Source organism: Leptosomus discolor, chromosome 13, assembly GCF_034619465.1.
Source record: "Leptosomus discolor isolate bLepDis1 chromosome 13, bLepDis1.hap2, whole genome shotgun sequence".
In the NCBI taxonomy this organism is placed as follows: Eukaryota; Metazoa; Chordata; class Aves; order Leptosomiformes; family Leptosomidae; genus Leptosomus; species Leptosomus discolor.
The window spans coordinates 14,983,236-14,996,303 of record NC_141403.1 but is presented as its reverse complement, the minus strand read 5'-3'; positions in this window follow the sequence as shown (position 1 = coordinate 14,996,303).

Sequence of the window (13,068 nt, the reverse complement as noted above, 5' to 3'; positions counted from 1 at the left end):
ACAGGTCTGGCTGGTGCTTGAGTCACTTTCCTTCTGCTTTCGTTATGAGACGATGCTAGTCATTTCATATAGGCATTGGCCTGACCTTAGCTTTCGCTAGGTCTAGCTCTACTATTTCACATTCACGTGAGCCTTACTGATCTGTTCTATCTTACTCAGAGCACAGCAGCTGCAAATAAACAAAGTGTTTGCTAGTGGTGAGCACAGAGACTCAGCCATACAAGCTTGTTGGCTCTGGAAGTAAGCCTGAAAGATAAACACACCAGGAGACTGGGCAACTCCCTCTACTAGCCCTGGAAAAATGCTTGGTCAAAAAAGGAGATCTGAGCTCCTTTTCTTAGTTGCAGCCTTTTTGTTAAGGTCCTAGAAATCCTGGGAGTGTGTTCCAGCTCAGCTGGATGATCTCTTTATGATTTCTTGGATCCAATTAAAAATAAATAAAACACATCATCCAGCATCTACTTTCCCTGCTGCTAGCTTATTCCTCTTTTGGGGAGTTGCCCACCTCTAGGATGCTGAAGAAGTATCCACTTATTCCCTGCTTATTGCAATCTATCCATAGATAATAAATTTCCCTTTCTAATTTACATTTAACTCTTCTATCATGGTTATTTCAAAAGCGTTAGCAAGCACAAGTACAAATTCATATTCCCTCTTTTCCCTCTGTTTTCCTATAAGATCTCTTGCTCATTCAGTTACAAAGGTTGACCTCTGGGAGTTTGGAGAGACTGTGTATGTCTCCCAGTAAGAGTCAGACAGGTTTACCTAAGCAGGGATCTGCTTACTGTCATTTTACTCGTAATTCAGCAGCTCAGAGATCACTTCTGCCTTACGTTCCTGAAGAACCAGAGCAAAAAGGATATGTTTTCCATGACTCACATAACCCACATTTTCTATAAACTTGAACTATTTTCTGTGTGGCGTTTGCCTCATGCAATGAAATCACAGCTTTCTTGGTGCAATTTCTTTACCCCACTGATGCAAAGCTGTAAAGACAATCTAACCTTCGGCAGCTAAGGCTCAGCCACTGCTGCAACACATGGTATTTATAATCCTACCACCTGATTAGGTGCTGACTGGTGTCTGGAGAGGCATATGTGATAATTCAGTTAACTTGAGTGGCTCTGTTTGAAAAAAAGATTAAAAAATAACTAAATAAATTAAAAAAAAACCCTGAGAATTTATGTCATGGACCTGTTCCCTAAAACCCACTTCTGTTCTGGGGCTTGCACCTGTGTTAAGTACTTCAAGTGAGCAAACTTCAAGCTTTTAAACAGTATGTTGAGAATCAGTGCCATAAAAGCCTCCAAAGAGTTTTTTTAAAGTTTTGATCTTGCTTTTAACAGGCACTGCTGACACGGGAGATGTGAAGAGAGAGGGCAATTCTTGATGAGCTATGCAATTATGTTGGCTAGACAATTATACCTCATTCAGCCTCCATAAAACTCAGTGCCTATTCTGAGGCAGCTCGTGTGTTGGCTAAATGTTTGGACAAGGACCATCCCAGGCCCAGGAGGGCTGATGTCTCGTGGTGCCATGGCAGTACTGAGCAATGCCCGGAGGGCGGAGGAGCCTCCTGGAAGACAACGCAAAGCAGTTCCCATCCTCTGTCCTCGCCGCCTCCCCGCTCGTCCACCCACGCCATCATGTCTAGACTGTGGCCCTGCACAGGGCAAGGACTCTAAGCCCAGCCCTTTAAGTCAAGGAAAGTTCCTATCGAGGGAATTTTGCCTGAGAGATGAATGCAGGCTCAATCATTCAGTGGATTTATAAACAGCTTGTATCCTTAGGCTCTTCATACCTGTATTTTACCAGCTTGGGTCCCTGAGTGGGTCAGTGCTTTGGGGGCGTTACCGCTACTGGCTGGCATCTGGACAACTTGTGTCTCATGAAGAAAATTCTCTGTGATTTCAGAACCAGTTTTGTTCTGACCTGGGGTGAGACTCACAGCTCTAAAGAGTTTTATGGGACAGGAATGCCATAAAAATTTGAAAGCCAAAAATAACTCTTTTTTTCCCCCTCCCTCTTTTCAGCTCCTACCCTCCAAGCCAATATTCACTCAGGGCATGGAAAGGAAGGGAGAGGCACGCGAAGACTGTCAGAAAGAGCAGTGGCTGTAAAACTCTGGGGGAGTAGCCTGCAGCGTCTGGTTTGGTTCTGAGTGATGAAGAATTTCATTAGTAATAAAGCTTCACCCAAACTATGTTTTTGACAGATTTGTAACTCCTGTTGAAAACCACTCTTGGCCACTTTATCAGCTGTAATCAGCATGTGGACAGATTTAAGAAGTAATAGCTACATTCTAAACGCAACCAGCAATCTCTGCAGGAATAAAACTTGAAGAAATAACACTTCCCCAGGAGATGGAGCAAGAAGATAGTGTGTTGCAGATGTCTTTACAAACAGAGCCTGACACACCAGGGAGAGAGAAATTAAAAGTAGGCTATTTTCACAGCGAGATGCTGGACTCAGAGAACCATCAGAGCACAAAGTGGGACACAGAAGCAAGGACCACAGGATCAGTTTGGGTTGGGAGTGACCTCTGGAGGGCCCAGGGGAAGCCCGTCTCCAGGCAGGACCAGGCTTGTAGTTGCATCAGCTTGCTTGGGGCTGTCTGGCTGAGCCTTGAATATCTTTAAGGACAAAGACCCCACAAGTGGTTTGTGTCCCTTGCGATTAAAAAAAAAAAAAAAAAAAGAAAAAGAAAGAAATTCTCATACCTAATGGGAATCTGCTATGTTGCAGATTGCTGAGCTGCCTCATGTCCCATCATGGTGTACCTTGGAGAACAGTCTGGCTCCATCCCCTCTACAGCCACTTATTAGGTAGTTGATGGCAGCTATCTCTCCCTTTAACCACCCCAGGTCTCTCTGCCTATTCTTACTTGTTTCCTAACACTGCTTAATGTTTTACATTGCTTCCAGAGACTAGATCTGGGTCAGGAAACAGCATTAAATGTAGGTTTATCCCACAAGCTGGATCCCAGTGAGAAGCCTGGGGAGTGCCAGAAGTGGAAGGAGAGTGTGTGGGAGGAGGGGTGTCATGAGGAGAGTGGGGAGACTCTTGTTTTAGACTTTTAGGTTGGTCAGCATAAACCTTTCCTATAGCCTGGAACTGAATGGCACTAAATCTTGATAGTAACTGTCTGGAAACTTGCGTTAGTGATCACTGCTGGAAGGGGTCAGCTTTTATGCTTTATAATGTTCTTAATAGATTCAGTACAGTCATGTCTCGTAGGCACTCTTTCTGAGGAGGTTGTTTTGTTTTGGTTTGGTTTGGTTTGGTTTGGTTTTCCTGGTGTGGATGTTTCTCAGGAAGTGTGCATGATGGAGGACTAAGCATAATAGTGTACCAATAGAAACAGCCTACTGACTGACAGTGGCTCAATGTGGCTTTTGATCCTTTTTTTAACTGTTTCTCTGCAGCTGTGATCACTGCAGAAGGTGGTCCTGTGGAGAGAGGACGGGCTTTTGCAACAGGTACTGTAAGTTAAATTCCACTTGTTTGCTGGGTGGTAACTGTTTGTGAGAAAGGGTGGAGGTCTAGGGATGTTTTCTAGAAACAGAAATCATCAGATGCTTGCACTGTGGTTTGGAGTTCAATTCCTAATCCACTAGCTGAAAGAATCTAGTTTAAAAAAAAAAAAAAAAAAAAGAAATCTTGAATTGTACTGTTCTTGACACCTGAACCACTTCTCTTCTGGTTTTATGTGAAAGTGGGATATGAGTTACAGTTGCTTTGGGAATCCATACTTCAGATGTTTTGACGTCTGTGAGTCTCATTTCTCAATCTGACTATTTCATTAAACATATAAATTGAATGAGGCTATAAACACCTGCAAGTAAAGGTCTTAATTGTTATGTCAACAAAATAAGCATGTATGGATGGCTTTTTACATGGCACAGAGGACCACATCTTACACTAAATGGCTTGGAATTTAACTATACAAACGAAATATTTCTTGCCAAGTCTTGCTTAAATGCAGCACACTTATTTTTATGACCAAAAAAAAAAAGTGAATTGCCAAGGTTTATTTTTCCTTCTTTAGGTGCTGTCATTAACCTGTACCGACAGGGGTGGTAGGTGAAGGGAAACCTGTGTCCCCATGCTGCAGCTTGTCTGTGGTAGTGTCTTTCTGTCTGAAAGCCGAGTGCACCTGGACAAGAGGTCTGCTCTCCGTCAGTCTTGGTGCCTTTGTGACGGTGATGCTGGCTGCCGCAGCAAAGCTATATGCCATGCTTTCATCTGTAGGGTTGAGAAGGGGCAGGTGCAGTCCAGAGTCCTTGTCAGATATGTGTACCTGCAGCTGCCTTTGCTACCTCCAATAGTTGCACCCCATCTTACCTCCCTAAAGCTCTTGTCCCTCCAATTTTCTCTTTACTGCTGTTGCTTTCTTGTGAGGCTTATATGAGTTAGGGGCTATGCATGCAAAAATATGGTGGCTTTCATCTGTTGATTGAAATCAACTATAGTCCATGGGAAACAGGTTTTTGAAAGTCATAAACTAGAGCGTTGGCTCAGGCTGACTCACAGTGTCTGAATCTTGGTGAAATGCAGCCAAATCGTGCTGTTGATTAGGTACAGCAGTCCTTGATCTATTTTGATCCATCTTGATGGGTTTCATAAGCACAGGTTGGGAAAACTGATGAGGGGAAAAAAAAAAAAAAAAAACACCAACCCAAAACTTCAGTTCATAGTCCGCAGCTAGATGTGGTGTACTGAGAGCTGGCTAACCTCTCTGCATTGTGGCCCTTCCAGATAGATTTGTAATAGCACAGGAGGAATGTTTTTGGAAATAGGTGTTGCCAGCTGAAACAGAAAACATATTTCTGTAAACACCAGTGGTTGTGTTTGATTTTTTTTCTCAGAATTAAAACTGTTAGTTTTTCTTTAACAATCCCTCGTGTCTGGTCAGTCCCTTGCATCATTTTTCCATATTACCTGTTGCCATAGTATCCAAGTAATGATGCCAACATGATTTGAGATGAGTGAAATCGCACATTGCTGTGTGTTTACCTTTAACTTGGACAATGAGAGTATAACGGAAAGCTACACCAGATGTCTAAAACTAGCAGGGCTGAGTAGCATATCTGGGTGAGGGTATTCACATACACAACTTTAGGACTGTCATTTATCATTTGGGCTTCTTGCATGGTCAGTGGAGAGAGATGCCCCAATTCAGAGCACTCACAAGCTGGCAGCCTACTTTGCCCTCAACCATATAGGGAGCATGAACACAAATGTACAATCCCTGTTCTTCTTTCCTCAGCATACGTTTGACTGGATTTGGTTTTGTTTTGGGGAGCCTTTTTGGTTGTTTTTGTTGTTTTTTGCCTTGTTTTTATAGCCTTACTAGAATTTTTTGTGCTAAAGGAAGAAAAAAAAAAAGTGTGGTCTTATGAAAAATATTTAGTAACTTCATTTTCTTTTCTGAATGCTTTATCTTACTGTTGTTCTTGTTCATATTCTACTGTGGAGATGATCTGTATTCCTTAAAATACTTTTACCTGAGAGCAAACACATAGCATGCATGCAGGTTGTGGGACGGAGGAAGGTTGGTCCTTGTGGCCTCTAGGGACACACAGAGAGAGTGATAAGGTTCCATTCCATGTTGTCCTCAGGGCAGTTCCCTTGTGCCAAAGACACGGGCTCTCACTGATGAGCTTCCCCACCTGTTGTTACATGTAATTATGATCTGCTGCCAAATGACAAAAGCTTCTCTTCAATAAGTGACTGGCAGAACCTATGTGTATGTGTGTGTGTTTTCTTTCTTCTTCCAGATACTGTGTTGAACTGCAGCCCCAAATGCAAGTAAAAGTAATTGTCTTTTCTTGCCCATGTGATCTATGCTAATATTAAAAGATGGAGTGTTGTAGTAAATGAAGACTTACAACTGTTTACATGTTGTCTAGTTCTGATGGGAACCAGTGCATGCCTAGGAAGGACAAACTTCAAAATGAGTACATCATCTACAGAGCCCTTTTAGAGAAGTTAATTCCTCTGCCTGTTCCATTGCATTTATTCAGCTCCTGACCTGCAAGGCAGAAAAGCTCTTAGCTCCCCCAAAGCCTTTCATCCTTTTGCCTGTAGCTCATGCTCTTGTAGTTGGGAGTGAAGGAAACCTCAACTGCTGTGCTGAGCTGCAAGGAAATGCTCCAACATATGGCTCAGAGGCAGGTGGCTCTGAAGATGCCATCTTCACTGCTCTGCATGGCTTGTTCTTTACTTCATGTCAAGGAGATTGAGCTCAGTGCATGGGTATCAACAAGCCTGGCCACAGGAAAAAAGGAGTCTACCTCAGATTGCAGGTATTGAAATTGGCTTCCCCAGGCTGCAGCCAGGGTGCTTGGTTCAGAGGTGTTTCCTACAAAGCTCAGCAGAAGGTGGCACCCTCTCTTTGGGGCTGGCCACTTTCGTTGATGTCTCCAGCCTCTGCCCAGGACACCTTGAGTAAGTGCTCAGCATAGGAAGCACCTCCCTAAATGTCTTTGGGAGGACAACCAGGGCCATTTGAATCCATGCCGGGTCAGCTGAGAAAGGAAGGGCTGGCTGAATCAGGGAAGAAGATAAATGCAAGGTTTGTGTTCTGATCATCCAGCTTCTGCAGCAGCACAGCAGACTCAGTATCTGTCAGAAACCCTGGCAGAGATCAGTGCCCTTCCTGTCATTTGGACCCTGACCAAGACCACCAACATTTTTTGAAAAAAATTTTTTTTTTAGCTGAATGTAGTTGAAGTAGCTACATAAATCCCACAGCCCCGGAGGAGCAGCTGTGGGGTCTGTCTAGGCAAAACAAGCAGGAGAAATATTACTTCACCAACAAAGTACTAAGGATGTGTTTTGAGTCCACACATCATGAGCTAATTACCAGATGGGCTGAGTACTGCAAAATAAACATCAAAAAGAATGATTCAAAAAGCTGTCTCAAATGCATTTTGTCTCCTTCTCACACAAATGACCTTCAGTCACTTTCATTTTGCATTGCTGTACCTTTTGCTCTATTAGATTTCTTCAGTTTTTTCCACGGTGTCTTTTACTGGGGTGGGAGCAAGACGATGTCATTTCAAAAGCAAACATTTGCTCAGTCTCTCCCGGAGCCTCGTGCTAGTGGGGCAGTGGGACCCTGACTCTGCAGGGGTGCACGTGGGGCTGGAGATGGGCTGGAACCCCTGGGGAGGGGGCTGGGCTTGCTGGTGTTGGGACCCCTGGAGCAGGGCCCTGGCAGTTGTGAACTCATGCAAATTTTTAAGGGGCAGTGAAGGGGATCTGAGAGCTGTCACACGTGAGACTTGATGACAAGGGACAGGGAGCCCAGCAATAAAAGCCACATCGTTTTTACTAGGCACAAGGAAGAGAGCAATCTGAGTCAAGCCTTGCAAAAGTGACAATTTTTGTCCTCTACGTGCCCCTTTGAAGCAGACGTAAGTAATATACTTTGTTTATTTGGCCAGCAAAACATTTGGTAGATCGAAGCATTCCTTGAGGTTTGGTTGTTTTTTTTTTTCTAACTATTTGTTCCTCAACCTGTTTTCTTTTTTTTTTTTTTTTCCTTTGCCTTTGAATAACATGGCCAAAAGCAGTATTCATCTCTATTCCTGCTCATCTCTAAAGCCATCAGCACTGAGCACCATGATTGTGCTTAGCTGATGGTGAGCTATGGACTAAGAATAAAAACAAATGGAAGTACTGTTGCATATCCCATTTGCCTTTTTGCAGGCCAGGTAACATGGTGGTGTGCCAAGCTTAGAGTATCTGGAGCTCATCCTTATTTTGTGGCACTTTTTGAGGGTGAGTATTTTGGAGATTTAAAAGATAACTTTAGAAGGGTAGAATCCTTCATCTTTGAAAAGGAGGAAGGTACTGAGTAATTTTTGTCCTAACCTTCCATGTCCTTCCTTTTGAAATGCAATGAGCTTTATAGCTGGCCTTTTCTTTCCTCTCTCTGACCCCCACCTCTCCCCTCCACCCACTACCTCTCCCCAGCATTAGTTAAAACAGAGAATTTTATAGCAGGATGAATATGTAGTTAATACACTGTCTTGACCTCCAAATTTTAGCCTCTACAATGTATTTAGAGACGTCAGCTGAAAAGGTTCATTAATATTTCACTGCATTACCTCACTCTTGCTACCACAAGATTAAAAATGTGCTTTCCCTGAGTGTTTGTTACTGGACTCTGATGGTCATGTCGTCATGAGCTGTCTGTGTTTGCTGGCAGCTCCCTCTTCCACCCCAGCATGGGCTGCAGGAGGCAGCAGCTTCAAAAATTAATGAGAGCTAATATAGCAGTCCTATGTGACTGAAAAAGGAGACACACAGACACACAGACACAGATGCCCCATGTCAATGTATATGTGTGTTTCATGTACACAGTGCTGCTATTTGAACACACAAGACCAGATGTTGAAGTCGCGTAGCTGGCATTAGCTGGCACCCAGGATGTAGCAGCGTGCACCCCAGGACAGCTGGGCTGACTTGGGCCCTGTGAAGGTGTCAGATTCCTCATAGTAAGACCAGATTCCCTCTGAAAAATGATACTGTCTCATCAAAGCCTTTGAAGGAGGTTTAGTTTGCAACCACAGCACCAAAAGCTTTACACTAGCAGGAGACCCTGATGCATTCAGTTGTGGTACCCTATACCTAGTGATGCCGAAGGCAAGAAGAAAGGAGCAGGAGGAGGAAATAAAAGGACTACATGTGATGTCACCAGTGAGGTGAGGCAGGAAGAGATGGTCACAATACATCTGAGCTCTGTGTGTGACGTGTGTCCCTTTAGATAGCCGACCTTGGCTTGGGCTCATGATCACCATGGTGAGTTCAGAGCCTGGGCAAGGACAGGGTTGGGATTTTCATTTCATGCATTTTGCTGGTCGCAAGCATATAGGTCGTCACTGCTTATTGAGGAGGGAGAAAGATGGTTCCCTTCATATGTGAATAATCCCCCAGTTATTCTTGAAAGAGGAATGTTTGCAGGTGCCCTGGTCATCGGTCATTGTCCAACTACTCTTCTCCATAGCAAAAGCTTATTTTCATTAGATTTCCACTTCAGTAACAGCTCCAAATAGCAGTCGGTGGAACTGGCTTTGGGAGGTGCCTGTCAGGCCACGAGAGGTGTTTGGTAACCACTTGCGTGGCTTTCTACTTGTGCAGCACATCCCTCAGGCAAATCTTGAAGCTATATGTTGTGAATGATTTCTCATACCATGAACTTTATCAACTTGAAACATAGGATTGAAGGAGTTCCTTCAGCCACAGCCATCTCACTGAATGATTCTGAATACTCCTTCTCCTCCAGCTCTTCTTCTGCTGTCCCAATCGTCCATTTTAATTCTTAATATGCCCTACAAAAACCTGTAGGAGAAGCCCTTCAGCAGAGTGGGGCAGGGTTGTACTGCACTTGTAACTTCTGCTCCCTTGGCCACTAAACACAGAACCTGCCTTTCCTGTTGCATGCTCACATGTTGCTTTGTTCTTGCTTTCCCCAAGCTTTTAATAAAGCATTAGATTTCATCTGTTTCCCTCCTTTTTCCTTCCTCTCAAGAAAGAAGCAACAAAAAAAAAAATATCTAAAATAGCCCATATGCACTGAGGGTAGAGACACTGTTTACGTATCACATGATGCCATGCAGAGCAGCAGCAGTTTTACTCTCACAGCACCACCCAGGGATTAGCCAGTTTAACAAATCGGGGAAAGCTGTGAATGCTTCTATTACACAAACACCGGGAGCAGAATGATTTGCCTTGTCACACACGCAAGTGGGATTTCTGGGACACCTGGTATTGCTGCACTGGGTGTGTTGGCAGAGCAGCTGTCCTTGCACTGACTTACAAACTAAAACACCACTGCATGTGCAAGCACACACAGGTTTCTAAAAAGAGCTGAGGAAAACATACTGCAGCTGAAATCTGCTTCTTCTCCTCTTTTCTGAAGTTATGTGAGGACCATCGATGGGTGTAACAAAGGAGTGAATGTATTCATAGGCTGGGAAAGAAAACCAGCAGGTTTCTTTGTTCCCCATGGTCTGGGGGAAGAAGCACTGGTGGTGATTTTGCTGCCTTGTAGTAAAAGAAAAAAAAGTAAAAAAAAGATGAGGGTTTTGGGTTTTCTCTCGGCATGGCTAAAGCTAAAGGAGTGGTCAATATAAATGTTACGTTTTAGGCAGACTTCAATTTAAACCACGTTTTGGGAGCACAGATTTCTCCTGGAGAAACCTGCCTAGCCATTGCTTCTACCATGAAATTCAATCCCAGATTCCTTAAGAAAATCCTTTGATGAGTGAAGGGTTTTTTTTTTTTCTTTTCTTTTTTTCAGTAGAAATCAGATAAAAGTGAAGGAATTAATTGAAACTCCTGTTTCTCTCTGAAGGCACTGGCGACATGACTCTACTGCTGACATGTTATGGTGCAGAGGCATCTGAATGCAGGCAATGCCATGGCTGGGAGCTGCTCCTGCCCCAGCCTTGCCTCTGCCTGGTCTCTGCCTCGTGCCCCGGCACTGGGGCTGGGTCAGGCTGTCAGTCCCAAGTGAGACATGACTTCTTCTCAGCGATCAGCCACTGAGTCTAACTTTTTGGTGAACTTGTTGGCTTTTATTGTGAACACAAGCTGCTAGTGAGGCACCTCTTGGATCTGAAGTCCAAGTCTGTTTGTGGCTGTGGCCGCAGGTGGTGAGTCCCTGCCATGGGACCTGGGAAGCCCATCCTGCATCCTCAGCATTCACAGCCTGCTGAAATGTGAGCACTTTGATTTTAAAAGTGGTGTCTTTTTAAACAATGTTACCTGATAAATGCTGGAAACGGGGTATGACTGAAATTTCAATAAATATGACATCACCTCCTTGGTCATCCCATTTTACTCATCTCTGAAAAAAACAGTCTATTTGAAATAGCAGAAAATCTTCATTGAATTTACAGTCAGCTTCCTGTCTCCTTACAATCAGGTGGTAAAACGCCCATAGGCTTCACACAGGTATCCCTGCTCTGCCTTGCCTATTTGTGCAGTGTTGCACCAGTCAGCTGGATGGGAGTAAATGGCCCGGACCCCATGTTCAACAACAAGGCTTGCTGAGGGAAATGCAGGGTGATGCTTGCCACTACCACAAGGTTGCTGTAAGAGCTGTTATAGCCAAAACACGATTTCCACAATACAGTGGAAAAAGAAAATCTCAGCACTGTGAGTGAGTCAGGGCTGCCCAGTCCTGAGGCTACAGAAAACTGGATCATCTTCATTTTAGTGCTTGATGCTGCAGGCGAGGGATACTATGAGAACATGTTTTTCTGTCAGTGTGGTGCTGACAACTGTGATGGCATTTACCCCTCTCGGTAACGAGTGCTGCCTCTCACAGAGGCAAAGTATCACCTCACCTTTTACCTCACCCGAAAATTGGGTAAAAAAAATAAAAAGAGCAGCTGTTCTGTTTAAAAGGTGAGTTTGTGGGAAGGTGAGGAAACAGAAAGCAGCCTTCAGCCTGGGTCTCAGACTTCTCCCCTGGCCACTCAGCTGTGGGCTCTTTTCCTATGCAGGAGTGAAGCTGAGACAGAAACGGCTAAGGTGTCCATTTTCAGATAGTGCAGTTAGCATTTATTTATCTAACTGCAAGAGAGAAAGGTAATTCAGGACACCTTGGTGTGGTAATAGCTCACAAATAATTATGGCTTCTTTGTCTTCTGACAGTGGCTGCTGTGTAGTAGAATCAAAAAATGGGGTATAAAGAGAGCAGCCACAAGTGCGTGGTGTATGGCAAAGGTGCGTGGAAGCTGCAAGCAATCCCAAGGAGTAGAGCCCAGGGACAACCCCCCCTCTTTAGGACCTTATTTCACATAAGAGAGCAGGCTGATCTGCTCAGGAGCAGCAGGGTTAGGTGGTTGCTGGTGTCTTGATGCAGCATCTCAGTGACATTTACTGAAATGAGCCACTAGGTGCTTTGTAGGCAGCAGCAGCTCCCCTGGGAGCTCAAGCATTTTGGAGAGAGCACCACAGGAATCAGATAAAATCCCTTCACAGTCTCCTGGCTCTCATGTAAAGTGAAGTGCCTGTGTAAAGGTGATGGCCAAGTGCTCAGAAAATGTTCCAAACACTTCTTGGCCCGAGTATTCAACAAATTTGTGAAGAACTCGAAGTAGGGGTGCCAGCATTAGATCTCATCAGACTTGGCCTCCTTCCTCCATGCCTGGTTCTCCATCCTGGACCTTGAAACAGGTCATGCCACCATTCCCTGAAGAAGCACGGCAGAATCAGCATGTCCTCTGCCAGCACCTGGGAAGCAGCGTTCCTGCCAGCTAAACAGAGGAACTGCACACTCTGTGTGCATCAGGCTGGGTGTATTAATCACAGTGCTTCTAATATGTGGTAACCGTAAGGTGCCCTGTGTTCTGCAAATTTCTCCTTTAGTTTGCCTTCACAGCCATGGTTACCTGCTAGCTAGCTTGCTGGGCCAAGGTCTGGGGTGTCTGAAGAAGCTGTCTGGTGGCCAGGCCACTTCCAGAGTGGCCCTCTGATAAGGGCAGCAGAGCTGAGCACCTGCAGACCCTGCTTGGTGGACACTAAACGCACAGTGGCTCTCCGAGCAGAAAGGACAAGTTGCCCTGCTACAAAGCTGTGAGAAGGAAATCCAAACGGATATGGGGAAATACTCTCTTCACCTTGAGGGTGGTTAAGCACTGGGACAGACCCTAAGGGTTGTGACATTGCTATCTTTGGAGACTGTCAGATCACAACTGCGCAAGTTCCCGCGCAAAGTGATCTTAAGTTGAAGTTTGTCCTTCTCTAACAGTACGAATGGTCAGAAAAGTGTAGGTTCAGCACTCTAACTCTCCACGGTGCAAAGGCGGTGTTTGTGGACTATCAGCATAGTTCAACCCCCTAAAGAAACAATTTTGCATTTTCTTTTCAGAAAAGCTGTGGGCTGGATTGGAAAAATGCCTTCTGTGACAATAGCACAGACATGAAATTTGTTATTGCTGACACTGAGTAACAGACTATAGTAGACTAGACTGTTTCAGCTGGAAGGGACCTACAATGATAATTTAGTCCAACTGCTTGACCAATTCAGGGCTGACTGAAAGTTAA